Here is a 17,490-nt window from a genome sequence, read left to right on the forward strand (position 1 = left end):
AGTGCTCTGCAATCAGAATCTAAGACCCCACCTCCTCTTTATTTCCATGACCCTTAAGTTCACCTTCCAGGGCACCATGCTCTTTATCCTCAATACTAAAGACATGCAAGCAGGGATGAGCAGCTTGCTGTAGCAAGCTCAATAAGATCTTCATTCTTGGCTGGGCGCAGTGGCTCAAGCCTGTAATCCCAGCACTTTGGGAGCCGAGGCGGGCGGATCACGAGGTCAAGAGATCGAGACCATCCTGGTCAACATGGTGAAACCCCGTCTCTACTAAAAATACAAAAAATTAGCTGGGCATAGTGGCGCGTGCCTGTAATCCCAGCTACTCAGGAGGCTGAGGCAGGAGAATTGCCTGAACCCAGGAGGCGGAGGTTGCGGTGAGCCGAGATCGTGCCATTGCACTCCAGCCTGGGTAACAAGAGCGAAACTTCGTCTCAAAAAAAAAAAAAAAAAAGATCTTCATTCTTGACTTAGTAACTCCTTTCCGTTTAGTGACAAAGGATGGCCAATAACAAGAGGCGGAGAAGCCTTAAGGGAGTGCTGTTAAGTCCTTACAACTTCCTCGGTAGGTTCTTGCAAACTGTGACTTGAAGTGAAATCATATACTGTATGTGTCATAGGAAGTTAACTCTTGTTTATATTGTTAAATAAATTTTAGCTGCCTCCTTACATATTTTAAATTCAGCCTAAAGGTTTCTCTGTATGTACATCAAGAACTGTAACAAGTGGAGGTGTATACAGACTGCAGCCTACTCTTGTGCCAATGCTCGACTTTTGGCCAATCAGATGTGGCCAACTGTTCAAACCGTATTCAAATAGGGCAAATGCCGAGCTATCACCAATCCAGCTGTTTCTGTACCTCACTTCCATTTTCTGCACGTCACTTTCCTTTTTCTGTCCATAAATTCTCTTAAACCACGTGACTGCACTGGAGTCTCTAAGCCTACTCTGGCTCAGCAGGCTGTGCAATTTGTGAATCATTCTTTGCTAAATTAAGCTCTTTTAAATTAAATTCAGCTGAAGTTTTTTTTTTTTTTTAAACAACATCAACTGTGGTAAAATTGGGTTTGTTATACAGTGCATCATTTTGCTTCAAGACACAAGTTTCCAAGAACTGACTAACTTCCTTTTTTTGCCAGATAAAAGAATTCAGAAGGAGACTTCCTATACTTCCTAATTACCGAGGTACTGCCCTTTGAGTCTAGGTCAGCGGTCCCCAACCTCTTTGGCACCCAGGGACCAGTTTCATGGAAGACGATTTTTCCACAGACTGGGGGCGGAGGGGATGTATTAGATTCTCATAGGGAGTGCACAACCTAGATGTTCTGTGTGCATACTTCACAATAGGGTTTAGCTCCTATGAGAATCTAATGCCGCTTGATCTGCAGGAGGCCGAGCTCAGGTGGTAATGCTCTCCTGCCTGCTCACCTTCTGCCGTGTGTGGCCTGATTCCTAACAAGCCACAGACCAGTACTGATCTGTGGCCCAGGGGTTGGGGAACCCTGTTCTAGGTGCTTAAGATACACCAGTGAACAGAACACACAAAGATCCCTACTGAATTTTAAGAGACTTAGAGTCTAGCAGGGATAAACAAATACAAGTTAGTAAACAGTATGGAGACGTGTGGTATGAAAAATGAAAAAGCAGAGTAAGAACTATCAGGACGGGCAGAACTGGATAAGGTGACACTTGAACAAAGGCGTGAGGCAGGGGCTTCAGGCAAGGATCTTTTTGGCTTCCTACAAGCAACACAAGAGATTTGCCTAGGACTATGGGCAGAATCATTTCTGAATACCTCTGCAGACTGCTGGAGAACAACAGTTCTGGCAATGCCCATGTGTACTGAGAAATGCTCGTAGCATAGTTGATAAAAATTGAGAAATAGCAAATATTAATTTTTTTGGTCATTTTTAAGCCATTGGATCCAGGAGTTTGAGACCAGCCTGGGCAGTAATGCTCCATCTCTACAAAAAAAATACAAAACTTAGCCAGGCAGGGTGGTGTACCTCTGTGGTTCCACCTACTCAGGAGAATGAAGTGGGAGAGTCGGGATTACTTGAACCCAGGAGGTTGAGGCTGCAGTGAGCTGTGATTGCAGCACTGCACTCCATCCTGGTTGACAGAGCGAGACCTTGTCTCAAAAAAACAAAAATACCGGCGGCTCACACCTGTTATCCCAGCACTTTGGGAGGCTGAGGCAGATGGATCTTGAGGTCAGAAGTTCAAGACCAACCTGGCCAAGATAGTGAAACCCCGTCTCTACTAAAAATTTAAAAATTAGCTGGGCACGGTGGCAGGTGCCTGTAAGCCCAGCTACTCTCGAGGCTGAGGCAGAAGAATTGCTTGAACCCAGGCAGCAGAGGTTGCAGTGAGCCGAGATCATGCCACTGCACTCCTTCCTGGGTGATAGAGTAAGATTCCGTCTCAAAAAAAAAAAAAATTACTAGAAATCACTATTGGGGACACCAATACAAAGGGACAAGGTCCTAGTCCTTAAGAAGTTGACATTTCAGTTGAGGGATATGACATGTATCAGATAAGCCAGCTTATCTTATAAGAGCAACAGATACCATAATATACCTTTTAGACATTTTGCTATAGTCTATCCACGGTTTATAGCAAAGGTATAAATTTTGTTAACAACTGGTCCATAATACATATCTGATGTATAAATGAACATAATCAATGTAATGTATTAAGTAAATGAAATAAAATCCTTCTGTAATCTCTGGGAGAAAACTGGGAAATAATTTGATTGACATTACCTGAAGACTTGCCAATAAGAAGCGTTTGTTTCCTTTGCCTGCAGGGTAAGGTGTGCACTTCCCTGCAAGGCTGCAGAGCCCTCCAGCCTCAGCTCCACATGTCCAGTGCCTGTCAGTCTTGACCAATGGCTCCCTCTGGCTCATGCTATTCTCAACATCAGACAAAGCATCTGTTGCTCTTACCAGTTAACTTCCTTTCTTGGTTACCTCTTAGGTAGACGTGGCCACTCCCATTCTCCTGCCCCATAAAGCCGACTTATCTGATGCATGTGGTAGCCCTAAACTGGAATGTCAGCCTCTTAAGGACTGGGACCTTGTCCCCTTGTATTGGTATCCCCAGGACCTCACATAGTGCCCAGCACATAGTATGTTCTTAATATAGCCATTATAGGCTAGGCACGGTGGCTCACACCTGTAATCCTAGCACTTCAGGAGGCCGAGGTGGGCAGATCACTTGAGGTCAGGTGTTCGTGACCAGCCTGGCCAACATGGTGAAACCCTGTCTCTCCTAAAAATACAAAAGTTAGCTAGGCATGATGGTGGGCACCTGTAATCCAGCTACTCGGGAGGCTAAGGTAGGAAAATTGCCTGAACCCAAAAGGGGGAGGATGCAATGAGCCAAGATCGTGCCATTGCACTCCAGTCAGGGCGACAGAGTGAGACTCCATCTCAAAAAAACAAACTAAAAGGACTAGGACTTACAAAAAGGACTGGAGGTCCCCTAGCAGATACAATATATTCATCATTTGTTATCTGACTTTATTAAGCAGCTTTAAAGAAAGATTCTACTTACTAAGAATACTTGAGGTTGCAGCCTGGACATGCAGAAGAACCAGTAGTTTACTGAGGAAGTGAATTGAGGTCTTGCCTCACAATTTACAGTGATCTCTAATCTTTTCTACTCCCTCTTAGCAACAGGCAGCTCAGTTGTGGGCCCCTATACTGCAGATGACCTGCCGGGCTCAGTTTCTCACTGAATCTTTCTTGGCCAAACCCTTTCTGTTTCCCATCTCATTCAGGAACGTAAAGCCTTCCTCAAAAAAAAAAAGTTATTTTTTGCCATTGCCTCACTGGAGATGTGAATAACACAGTCCCTGCAGCATAACAAGGAAGCCTCCCAAAGGCAGAGCACTTAGAATCACAGAACTTCACGTCCACGAGGCAGCCATACAGCGGCCTGCCCTTACTCCTCCTTTGTTCACAGGACCGAACTGTATCGAGTACAGCAGATAACAGGGCAGCTCTGGGGGATGAATTTATATTTGGGATAAGGAAATTATGGCACTTCCATTCTCATGATTGGTCAAGTGGCTACATGAAATGGTTCTGACAGTGAGACATACAAGGACATCTGCTAGGGGACCTCCAGGAAAGATTTTACTTCCTGATGAAGAGACAGAGACCCATGAGGACAGCTCTGCCCGTGCCCATCCTTTTCTGCTTTTGATGCTCTTGTGGAAGGCTGTGATGCCTAGAGCTGCAGCAGCCACATTGTGACCATGAGAGACAAGCCTGGAGCAAAGCAGAAGAAAACAGTAGAGGCTGGGTCCTTGATGACACCTTTGAACCACGACACTGACCCTAGAGCCATCATGGCTTCTTCATATTCTGGTTTCAAAAGATAAATTAAATGTCTTAATTGCTGATAACACTGTTAGATACTCTGTTAAGGCAGCCAAACTGGAGAGGACTTTTATCTTTCTAGTCCAATCTCTCTTATTTCACAAATAAAATAAGAAAAGCAAAGCTAATACACAAACCAAAGACCAGAAGCCAAATCAGTACTCAGAGGCCTGTGTTCCTTGCACTCTGTCATGCTGCCTCTTATTTTACCTTTTTTTAAAAGCAATATTATATTTGGGGTATGGTGTACATACAGGGGTTGTTCATGGGGGTGGCTTCCCACTAGATTTCAGAACAACAACTGGAATCCACCCATATCTGAACTTCTCACAACTGCTGAATCCTACACATGTGCAAAATTCTCATGCCTTGTCTTGGATAAGGAAAAGCAGCTAATTCAATCAGTGGGGCAGCTGGTCACTGCCTTCTCTGTGAACCTCCATCACCACCTCTCTTCCCCGTTGGTTCATGGCTTCATTCGAAGAGTTCTTCCATTGTACCACACATTTTTCTAGGCGCTGGAAACACAATCCCTGCCCTCGTGGAACATAAGCTAATGGGAAAGACAGAAATCAGTAAGTAAACATATAAATATGAAATTATGGATTGGGATGGGTTCAGCTATACCAAAATGAATAGGATGCACTGATAAGGGAGAACCAGAGGCCTTGGATACAGGATGTCAGGAAGGGCTTTCAGACAGAAAGCTAAAGGTTGAGGAGTGAGAAATTTGAAAAGTAGAACATTCCAGGCAGAGAGAACAGCGTGTGCTAATAAGGCTGTCATGCAGGAAAATGAGCCCAAGGCAAGTCAGGGGCCAATTCATAGGCACTGGGACCCATGGAAGGCTTTTAAGCAGGGGATGGCACTGATTTATGTTGTATAAAGGTCACCTGGCCAGAGTACAGAGACTGAATTTTAGGGGAGCCAGAAGAAAAGCAGAGAGATCAGTTAGGAAATTTTTTCAGTAGTTGACTCGAGAAAACATCAACTTGGGCCAGGGTGACAGCAAAGATGATGGAAATGGATATACGCTTTGGAGGGAGAACCAACAGGTCTTGAAGATCGACCAGGTGCGGGAAGATGAAGACTCCAAGATGATTCCTTAGGGTTTTCCTCTGTGTGTTTGCATTCCCTGAAAGAGAGGATTAAAGCAAGAGTGGGATAAAGATCAAGAGAATGGTGGATGTGAGGGATAAAGATCAAGAGAATGGTGGATGTGAGCATACTGCTGAAAATAATAATAGAGAACATGCAGGAAAAGGGGACAGATTACTAAAGAAGATAAGAATGGGAGGAGGTGGAGGATGCAGGGTCCAGGGTACATGGGGAAAGACACTTCCTCAGCTGTAGCAGAAGGAAGGACAATAGCGCCAGTGCACAGAGCGGGACAGTTGAGCGGTAAGAAGATGGGGCAGCATCTCCTTCAAGAACTGCTGTTACCTCAGAGAAGGATAGAAAATGTCACCAGCTGAGGCAGAGGAAGAATCGTACAACCAAACTCCAAGTTTTGGTGACAGATGCCTGCAGATCCTCCCCGAGCTGTCCGGACACGTCCCTGGCATGGCTACCTCTGCCCACGCACCTGCTGTTTGGGCAGCTCTGGGCTGTGGACCTCTCGCATCTCATCACATCACGCCTCCTGAGAGCTGCTATCCTTAGTTTACAGATGTGGAAGCCAGGACTCAGAAAGCCTACGTGATGTGCCTGCTGCTGCTAAATTGCAGTCAGGACACAGACCGAGTCTAATCTGATTCCAAGTTTGCCCCAAACGGCTGTTTTCCTGCATAGGAATCTATAGCTCTTATGTGTTTATCTCACAAATCCCAGCTCCCTCCTCTGCCTGACCACCCAGCCATAGGTCAGCGGCTTGAAGACTTGAAGGAAGGGGCTTCTGCCACCCTCCTGGGAGGCAGTCCTCAAGGACAGCAAAAAGATGCGTGCTGGAGGACATAACCAGACTGCTTGGCACAACCTCCGTGGGAAGCAGGTGTGTGCTCTGCGATGTCATGGTATGTGTGTACAGTCACCCTGCAGTATGTCCACACGGGGTTGGTTGCAGGACCCCCACGTATGCCGAAGTCCTCACATACTTAGTTTCCGCAATCAGCAGCCCTCCGTATATGTGAGTTTCACATCCCAGGAATACTGCATTTTCAATCACATTTTGTTGAAAAAAATTCACGTACAAGTGAACCTGTGAGATTCAAACCTGTGCTGTTCAAGGCTCAGCTGTGTTGGCTTTGGTCACAGTTCCTGGCTCATAACTCCCATAGCCCTTGTTACTTCTCCCCAAGACAGGCCATGGTAACTAAATATATACCTTCCTCTGTCTTTCTGTCTTGGAGCCGATCATAAAGAAATTCTCTGACCTACCTTGTTTGATTGTGAGTCATACAACCCCCATTTCAGAAGGGGTCCTGCCCCTCCCCTAGAAGAAGGTGCACAGAGACCAAGAAGCCTCTGAACAGATAAGCTTTGCTGAGTTTCCCCACTCAGCCTATCAGTCTGAGATCATTCCCCTTTCATCTACTCACACGTCCACCCAGTTGTCCATGCTTCAGTCATATCTATCCAATGAAGAATCCAAAAAACGGCTACGAGGAAAGGGTATGGAGAGCTTCAGGACAGCCGAATACATGGAGGTTCCTGTAGGGTGGTGCGCCCAAGGAGGGCACGGAAACGCCACGCTCCTTCTCACACCTCACCCTGTGCATCTCTTCATCTATGTCCTTTGTAATATCATTTCTTAAAATTTAAAAAAGTTTTTTGAGATGGAGTCTCGCTCTGTCACCCAGACCAGAGTGCAATGGTGTGATCTCGGCTCAATACAACTTCCACCTCCTGGGTTCAAGCAATTCTCTTGCCTCAGCCTCCCAAGTAGCTGGGATTACAGGCACTCATCACCACACCCAGCTAATTTTAGTATTTTTTTTTAGTAGAGATGGGGTTTCGCCATGTTGGCCAAGCTGGTCTCAAACTCCTGACCTCAGGTGATCCACCTGCCACGGCCTCCCAAAGTGCTGGGATTACAGGTGTGAGCCTCTGTGCCTAACCTGTAATATCCTTTATAATAAACCAGAAAACTTATGTAAATGTTCCTGAGTTCCGTGAGCCACTCTAGCAAATTAAACCCAAGTAAGGGATTGTGAGATCCCTGATTTATAGCTGGTTGGAAGTTAGGGGCAGTCTTGTGGGACTAAGCCCTCAACCTCTGGGATCTGATGCTGTCTCCAGGAAGAGAGTGTCAGAATTGAACTGGAGGACACTCAACTGGTGTCTGCTGCAGAATGGACTGCTTGCTTGTTGGTAAGAAGAAATCCCCACATATCTGGTCACAGAAATCTTCTGTGTTGATTGTTGTGAGAGCAAACAGTTTGGGGATTTTTTCCTGCTCAGAGGCTCCAACGACAGAAGCACTTTTAGCACCAGAGCTCCAGCTCCATAATGGCAGGACAGTTGGACCCAGGCAGAGGGTAGGAGACAGGGATGCTGCAGAAAGCAAGCAGGTGTGGCCAGGCACGGTGGCTCATGCCTGTAATCCCAGTACTTTGGGAGGCCAAGGTGGGTGGATCACCTGAGGTCAGGAGTTCAAGACCAGCCTGGCCAATATGGTGAAACCCCATCTCTACTAAAAATACAAAAGCTAGCCTGGTGTGGTGGTGCATGTCTGTAATCCCAGCTACTGGGGAGGCTGAGGCAGGAGAATTACTTGAACCCAGGAGACGGAGGTTGCAGTGAGCTGAGATCACACCATTGCACTCCAGCCTGGGCAACAGAGTGAGACTCCATCTCAAAAAAAAAAAAAAAAAAATTAGCCGGGCTTGGTGGCAGGTGCCTGTAATCCCAGATAATGGGGAGGCTGAGGGAGGAGAATTGCTTGAACCCAGGAGGCAGAGATTGCAGTGAGCCAAGATCGCACCATTGCACTCCAGCCTGGGCAACAGAGTGAGACTCTGTCTCAAACAAACAAACAAAAAAAACCAAGCAGGTATTCCTGCACTGAGCAGGACACTGGAAGGAACGAACCCCTGGGGACTCTGGCATGGCAGGAGGGCTCTGGTAACTGCCTGCCAGGACCTCTTCTTTCCCACTCGTTGCTGGGCCTCCATCCTCTCCCCAGGCCTGTCTCCCTCCCTGGCCCTAACCCTTGCTGCTGACTGCCTCACTCCTGCGCTCCAGAACATCCTCAGGTCTGCATGTGTGTGTCCATCTTCCTAAAACATTCCTGAAGGGCATGGGCCATGTCCTTCTATTCGCCCACCCATGGCAGTCACTGCCCTGCTGTAGAGGGCACTGGGCACTGCAGTGAGGCCAGGGAAGCAGGACAGCTGCCCCAAGTGTAAGATAGTGAGTAACAGGCGACTGAAAAGTGAACACAGGAAACACAGGCAGCTTTATTATTTCAAACAAGGCAGGAACAATCCCAGCCTTTGCAGGCCCACACAAAAGGGGCGTTCTGGGAAAGTCCACACTTTGGGAAATGACTGTGCCCCACCACTGTGTACGGAGCTGTGCTCTGATCCATCCGTTCTCCTTATAAGGAGCTCATTAGCTAAGGAGATTGATAGAAAAACAGTCACATGGAGGGAATCAACAAAAGAGAACAGTGTGAACACTGAGGTTACATAAGGAAACGGGAACCGCCAAAGCCTGCATAACAAGCACTGGCCTATTTCTGGGGCAGGGTCTCCTCCTGCTCTGGCTCTGTGGCCCTCAGCTCAAAGCAGGCTTAGAAATCAATTCCCAGCTCTCAGGGTGCTCCTACTTAGATCCTCAAGAGCAGCCACCCAGGGAGTGACACTGAGCCTGGTCAGTCCAGCCACAGGCTGGTTGGAGCCTGAGCTTCCCATCAGAAACACTGGCCCCAGAACCCACATCCAAGCTGCTGCCAAGGCTTTTAACATAGACAGAATGTGTACAAAGCACTTTGTAAATGCAGATTGCTAAGTAAATGCGCATAGAGTTCTACTGCCACTTCTTAAAACTGTTTCCTGATTGTTTAGGACTTTTTTTCCCTTTACAGTCTCTCTAGCTCACAAGTTTTAAATTCCTGCGAAATACATACATTTCTGCTATAAAGCAATATATACATTCTTAGAAAACCTTATGTTGCTGGGCGTAATCCCAGCATTTTGGGAGGCCAAGGCGGGTGGATCACCTGAGGTTAGGAGTTCGAGACCAGCCTGACCAACATGGTAAAACCCCATCTCTACTAAAAATACAAAATTAGCCAGGTGTGGTGTCACAGGCCTGTAATCCCAGCTACTTGGGAGACTGAGGCAGGAGAAACACTTGAACCGAGGAGGCAAAAGTTGCAGTGAGGCGAGATCGTGCCATTGCACTCCAAGCTGGGCAGTGGGAGCGAAACTGCATCTCAAAAAAAGAAAAAAGAAAAAGAAAACCTCATGTTATCTTATTGTACATAATTAACAAGACTTCTGTGAAAAATGGGGCTATGGCAAACCACTCAAACCTATAAAACATTGTCACTAGAGCACTAACAAAATCTTTTGGGCTACAGTGGGGCGAGAGGATACCACCATGGGTATTAAAAATGCACCAAAAGGCCGGGCGCGGTGGCTCAAGCCTGTAATCCCAGCACTTTGGGAGGCCGAGGCGGGTGGATCACGAGGTCAAGAGATCGAGACCATCCTGGTCAACATGGTGAAACCCCGTCTCTACTAATACAAAAAAATTAGCTGGGCGTGGTAGCGCGTGCCTGTAATCCCAGCTACTCAGGAGGCTGAGGCAGGAGAATTGCCTGAACCCAGGAGGCGGAGGTTGCGGTGAGCCGAGATTGCGCCATTGCACTCCAGCCTGGGTAACAAGAGCGAAACTCCGTCTCAAAAAAAAAAAAAAAAAAATGCACCAAAAAAGTAAAATAGAAATCCTGGCAAACTTTAATTAGAGCAAGGCTGAAAGGTGCCAAGACAGTGCAGATGAAAGAGGAGTTCTGAGCCAGGGGACTGTTACTAAGTTGGGCCTGGAGGCAGCCATAGCCTGCCACCGCCAAGACCCCAACAGGCTAGGAGATGTGGCTTTTCTCCGGGAGTGCCAGTGGTTTTATTTCTTGTTCCTAGAAGCCCACAGGGGCTCCTCCAGCAGGGCAGCCAGAGGGCTTTCTCCTTTCCTGCTGAAAACTGTCATTCTCCTCTCACTACTCCACCTCCTTTGCCTAGGCAAAATCACAGGTGAACCAAAGAAACGCACATTATACCAACATCCTTCCCCTGCTCACCTGCCACGTGTGAATTAATTCACAGTACAGAAGTTCACATGGAAGCAGAGCAGCTTATCTGCTCCTGAGCATTCACAGCAGCTCATGACCGCCCAGAGCACCTCTCCCGTGTACCTACCACATAACTGCATTTTCTGTCTCTTTCCACTGAAGGATGAGCTCCTCCATGGAACAGACTCACAGCTGTATCCAAAATGCCTAACACTGCCTGGCAAGCAAATGGTCAGAGAAAGCCTGAGTTTATAAGAAGGGAACAGAATCCTGCCTTCTTAATCAAAGATACGTGTTGAACGCCCAGCTGGGAGTTGTAAATGAAGCAAGGCATCAAGTGCATGAACATGGTTTCAGCTTCAGCTTGTAAACCACTAGAGGCTACATAAGAGGGGATATTTTTATGATGAGCCTCTAAACAGCCTCTCGTTTTTCAGATTTCCCATGGGACCAAACTATAAAAGGGTTTTAAAAAAAATATTCACGAACAGAAAAAGAATCGAAATTTTAATAGCACTATAATTCATCTATTTTTTTTTTAGACGGAGTCTCACTCTTGTTGCCCAGGCTGGAATGCAAGTGCAGTGGTGCGATCTCAACTCACTGCAACCTCTGCCTCCTGGGTTCAAGTGATTCTCCTGCCTCAGCCTTCCAAGTAGCTGGGATTACAGGTGCCTGCCACCATGCCCGGCTAATTTTTTTGTATTTTTAGTAGAGATGGGATTTTACCAGCTAGCTAGTCTGGTCTTGAACTTCTGACTTCTGATGATCCACCTGCCTCAGACTCCCAAAGTGCTGGAATTAAGGCGTGAGCCACCGTGCCCAGCCTAAAATTAATCATTTTAAACATTCCCACAAAGAAAATTTTAGGCCCAGATGACTTCACTAATTAATTCTACCAAACATTTAAGGAACAAATAAAACCATTCTTATATTTAAATATATATATAAATAAGGCCGGGCATGGTGGCTTACGCCTGTAATCCCAGCACTTTGGGAGGCTGAGGCAGGCAGATCATCTGAGGTCAGGAGTTCAAGACCAGCCTGACCAACATGGAGAAACCCCATCTCTACTAAAAAAAATACAAAATCAGCTGGGCATGGTGGTGCATGCCTGTAATCCTAGCTACTTGGGAGGCTGAGGCAGGAGAATCGCTTGAACCGGGGAGGCAGAAGTTGCAGTGAGCCGAGATTATGCCATTACACTCCAGCCTGGGCAACAAGAGCAAAACTCCGCCTCAACAACAACAACAAAAAAAGTAGCTACTATTTGATTTTACTTATATGAAGTTCAGGTCTAGGAATGGGAAGCAGGCCTCTCTGCCATCTGTGTCCTGAGGGCAAACCACATTGTCTCTGCAGATGGTCATAGCTATAGCCTGCAGGCCAGTCTGAGGAAAGGACAGTGCCTGCCTGCCCACTTGACAGCGAGGTGTGGTCACCAGAGGTTACTTTCAAGCTGAGTCTTCCCAGGAAGCCCTGACCCTGGGCTGCTGTGGCTCCTACAGGGTTCTCATCTACTCCAGCAAGTTCAAACATGTCTGAATTCCAGTGGTGGACCTGGCTGAGCCTGAGCTAAGCCTACTGCCATATGTGAAGGTGGCTGAGAGAGATGTTATTTGTCCTGTACAGTTACCCAAGAACAACAGAGGGAAATTCAGGTCGCAGTAAAGAAAGTTGGCAGCACTCCCCAGCAGCTTCCTATGGCAAGAAGAGGCAATCCAGGGTGGTCCACCAGTGATTCAACCAGTTGAGATTGCGGATAGGGGACAGGACCAGGTTTCCCAGAGTTTCCCTTTGGGCCTGGTTTTGGTGATTCTTTTGCACCGTTTTCATGGATCACATGGGACACAGAGACAGCCCAAAGCTACTAGGCTCCAGACTCTGATCTCTTTCCCATAAAATAAGCAGCCCCTGAGAGAAAGGGCCCCTGCCTGGAACCCGACCAAAAGAGAATAGGACAATCTGTCCTCCGCCGTAAAAAGTGCCCTCCCAAGACTGGAGTTATGGAACACTGCCTCAGATGTGACATTAACTGTCAAAAGCATCAGCCACCATATACACAAACGACCAGTGAGAAGAGTTCATCAGAAGGCACTTAGCTGATGTGGTATCTGCCAGGTTTCTCCATCATAACTACCATTCCCATTTTAATTAGTAGGTATCTTGTGGTACGTGTTTGGGGACTGTAAGTATCTTACTCCTCATCAAACTTTCACCCATGAGTTTTAGCACCTATTGATGATTCTTGCCTGAATCAGTTCTTACTGTGACAGTTGTGAAATAGTGATTTGCTTAACTCAATCATTCCTTCTCATTAATTAGATGGCATTCTACTGTAAGCAAGACGTCTTGTAATTCACTATTGAAAAAAAAAGGCCAGGTGCAGTGGCTCATGCCTGTAATCCCAGCACTCTGGGAGGCCGAGGCTGGTGGATCATGAGGTCAGGAGTTCGAGACCAGTCTGACTAACATAGTGAAACCCCATCTCTACTAAATATACAAAAAATTAGCTGGGTGTGGTAGTATGCGCCTGTAGTCCCAGCTACTTGGGAGGCTGAAGCAGGAGAATAGTGTGAACCCGGATACAGAGGTTGCAGTGAGCCGAGATCGTGCCATTGCACTCCAGCCTGGGTGACAGTCCAAGACTCCATCTCAAAAACAAAAACAAAAAGTCTCCTCCTACCTCTGTTTATTGCTAGGGCCCAGAGAAAATGCTACTCCAGTAGTATTGAGCAAATCTACCCAAATCTTGGTTTCTATATACAATTCTACACTAAAAGGAACCAAGGCTCTTTGGAAAATGGCTGGTACTCAAATTGGAAAATATAATGTGAGCCTAGAATACCTTTCTATCCCAAAATATAAGAAAGTGCTCAAAAACAATGGGAACACTCAAACATAAGTGATCTTGCAGGGGCCCTCTCTCATTGGCTGAATTTGGGCATCAAAATAAATAACAGGAATGGATTATAACTCATTTAATGAAAATAAAATTCCCTAAGTCCATACTGACATTGAGAAAATGTCTTTACAGAAAAATACAAACTGATAAACGTGAGGGAATGAGAAAAAAAGAAAATTACCAATTTGTTTTGTTTTGTTTTTTGAGACTGAGTCTTGCTCTATGACCCAGGCTTGAGTGCAGTGGTGCAATCTCGGCTCACTGCAACCTCCGCCTCCCAGGTTCAAGCGATTCTCGTGCCTCAGCCTCCTGAGTAGCTGGGATTACAGGTTCCCACCACCAGGCCTGGCTAATTTTTGTATTTTTAGTAGAGATGGGGTTTCACCATGTTGGCCAGGCTGGTCTTGAACTCCTGACCTCAAGTGATCTGCCCACCTTGGCCTCCCAAAGTGCTGGGATTATAGGTGTGAGCCACAGAACCTCGCCTGAAAATTACCATTTTATAATCACCACAGTTGCTGTGGTTTGAATGTGTCCCCCAGAGTTGATGTGTTAGGAACTTAATCTCCAATGCAATAGTGCTGAGAGATGTGACCTTGAAGAGGTGATCAGGTCATGAGGGCTCTGGCCTTATGAATGAATTAATGTCATTATCATGGGAGTGGGTTCATTATCTTGAGAAGGGTTCTTTTATAAAAGCAAGTGCAGCCCTCTCTTGCTTGCTCACTCTCTCACCTCTCTTACCCTCTCACTTTCTGCCATGGGATGATGCAGCAAGAAGGCCCTCACCAGATGCTGGCACCTTGATATCAGACTTCCCAGCCTTCGCAACTGTGGGAATAAACTTTTCATTATAAATTACACAGTCTGTGGTATTGTAATAACAGCATAGAATGGACTAAGACAATAGTAATAACTCATTCAGGCAAGAATAATCAATGGAGAAAACATACCATTACGGTGAAGAACCCTGGCAGACACAACCTTCACCATGTGATCAGATTTATACCAACAATGGAAGAAACTGACATCGTGTGCCTTCTTACTTGGCAGACTGACTGAGGACGCAACATCACCCACGTAGACAGTATTGCCACCAGAAAGGTTTAACCTGAGTGTTACCATAAGGAAACAACCAAACTCAAATCGAGGGACATTCGGCAAAACAACCTGAACTCAAAAATGTTTCTTTGTTTGTTTGTTTTGAGACAAGGTCTCACTCTGTGGCCCAGGCACAGTGGTACACTCACTATATTAGGGTAGTGCAAAAGTAACAGCAGTTTTTTTCTTTTTTTAAATGGCAAAACCACAATTACTTTTGCACCAACCTAATAGCTCACTGTAACCTTGAACCCCTGGGCTCAAGCAATCCTCCCACCTCAGCCTCCTGAGTAGCTAGGACTACAGGTATGCACCACCACGCCTGGCGAATTTTCTTATTTTTCATAGGGCCTTGCTGTGCTGCCCAGGCTGGTCTTGAACTTCTGGCCTCAAGTGATCCTCCTGCTCGGCCTCCCATTACAGGTGTGAGCCACCACGCCCAGGTGAAAATATTAATGTCTTGAAAGACTAAAACAAACAAAAAACTGAGGAACTCTTTCAGATTAAAGGAACATATTAAATGCAAACATGACCTTATAATAGAACCTGGACTTTTTAAAAAGAGCAACTCTAAAGATATGATTGGGATAACTGGGAACATCTGACTATAGACTGTGGTACCTATTAAAATTTCTGAATGTGATGATTGTGCCAGTGTATGTGTGTGAGTGAGAAACCAAATGTAGCAAAATATTCATAATTTGTGAATGTAAGTGAAAGGTATATAGGAATTCACTGTATGACTTGTGCAACTTGTGCAAGTTGTGAAAAAATACATGGCTTCAGAATGACTCATTATTTCTGAAACCACACACTTTGTTAGATGAGTCAAACAGATACACATATGTACTGTACTCATAAAGTCCCTGCAATTAAAAAACTAGGTTGCTGGCTGGGTGTGGTGGCTCACACTTGTAATCCCTGCACTTTGGGAGGCCGAGCGGGCAGATCACAAGGTCAGGAGTTCGAGACCAGCCTGGCTAACACAGTGAAACCCTGTCTCTACTAAAAATACAAAAAATATCTGGGTGTGGTGGTGGGTGCCTGTAATCCCAGCTACTCAGGAGGCTGAGGCAGGAGAATAGCTTGAACATGGGAGGTGGAGGTTTCAGTGAGCCGAGATCGGGCCACTGTACTCCAGTCTGGGCGACAGAGCTAGACTCAATTTCAAAAAAAACAAAAAACTAAAAAATACCTAGGTTGCTAAATGATTTCTGAAAATGCCAAATTTAGGAGGTATTTTATCCCTCTGTAACACTGCTAACCGTTCCCCATCAAAGTCTCCCTGCTGGTTTTAGTGAAGCCAGTCTAGCTTTTCTGCCTCTTCAGTTTCTCCTACCTCTCCTCTCAGAACACCCAACACGGGATTCTTTTTTCTTTGAGATGTAGTCTCACACTGTTGCCCAGGCTGGAGTGCAATGGCATGATCTCCTCTCACCACAACCTCTGCCTCCTGGGTTCCAGCGATTCTCCTGCCTCGGCCTCCAGAGTAGCTGGGATTACAGGTGCGTGCCACCATGCCTGGATAATTTTTTGCATTTTTAGTAGAGAGGGGTTTCACCTTGTTGGCCGGGCTGGTCTTGAACCCCTGACCTCGTGATCCACCCACCTCAGCCTCCCAAAGTACTGGGATTACCGGTGTGGGCCACCATGCCCGGCCGGGATTCTTATCTCTAGGCAACAAGCTCAACGGTTTAGAGCTAATCCCACCCCCGAGTATACACACAGAGAGACATGTGTTCATACATTTGCATGCACATGCATACTGCCAACTCTTAAATATGTCACAAGTCAAGTCAGTGACTGGACAATGTACTGGGGATAATGAGAAAGCAACAGACATGAGCTCTGCTCATAACAGAGACAGGATGGCAAACCTTAAACAAATTACAAATAATTAAGAAAACAGCTGCAAGTATGCAGAGAGCTGCAAAAGAGCCCTGTGTTCCTCCAGAGGGAACGTCATTTTAAGGGTCACAGTGAAAATGAGGAAGAATCAGCAGGCAAAGAGGTAGACAGAAGGTCATCGCAGGCAGAGGGAAAAGCATGTGCAAAGGCCTGAGCTCCGTAGGCCTCAGGAACTGAGAGGGGTCTTGAGAAGTCAGGGCAGAGAAACGAAGGAAAGAGAGGAGCTGGATGAGGCCAGAAGCAGATCTAGGCCCCAGATCAGGGGGGTAGCAGGGGCAAGGGAGAGATCTGGGATGTTATCCTAAGGCACTGGGAGCACTGGGTAAAGGAAAGAGATGCACACAGGGGTTCATTTCAGAAAGATTGCAGCTATGTGAAGAATGAGCTGAAAGGGCAAGGATGGATGCAGAGAGACCAGGTAGGAAACTGCTGCCCTCGAATGGGGCAGACATGGAGATGGGGCCAAAGAGAAGTGAATGGAGGGAGGGTTTAAGAAGTATACCTGGGTTGGGCACAGTGGCTCACACCTGTAATCCCAGCACTCTGGGAGGCTGAGGCGGGTGGATCACCTGAGGTCGGGAGTTGAAGACCAGCCTAACCAACATGGAGAAACCCCGTCTCTACTAACAATACAAAATTAGCCAGGCACGGTGGTGCATGCCTGTAATCCCAGCATGTTGGGAGGCTGGGGCAGGCGGATCACGAGGTCAAGAGATTGAGACCATCCTGGCCAACATGGTGAAACTCTATCTCTATTAAAAATACAAAAATTAGCCGGGTGTGTTGGCACACGCCTGTAATCCCAGCTACTCGGGAGGCTGAGGCAGGAACCTGGGATGGGGACATTTCAATGAGCCAAGATCACACCACTACACTACAGCCGAAGACAGAGCAAGACTCTGTCTCAAAAATAAATAAATAAAGTGTACCTGACAGGTCCTGGTTCTACTACA

The 17,490-nt window shown here is 46.5% G+C and overlaps 1 protein-coding gene across 1 annotated transcript in view; it reads right to left on the bottom strand.

Annotated features, from left to right (window-relative positions):
• ADORA2B (adenosine A2b receptor) overlaps positions 1–17,490 on the bottom strand; it is a 36,709-nt gene that overhangs the window by 7,172 nt on the left and 12,047 nt on the right. The window lies entirely within an intron of this gene.

The sequence above is a fragment of the Aotus nancymaae genome, unplaced genomic scaffold (assembly GCF_030222135.1).
Source record: "Aotus nancymaae isolate 86718 unplaced genomic scaffold, 86718_ANA_hifiasm-v0.15.2.pri h1tg000018l, whole genome shotgun sequence".
NCBI classification, from domain to species: Eukaryota; Metazoa; Chordata; class Mammalia; order Primates; family Aotidae; genus Aotus; species Aotus nancymaae.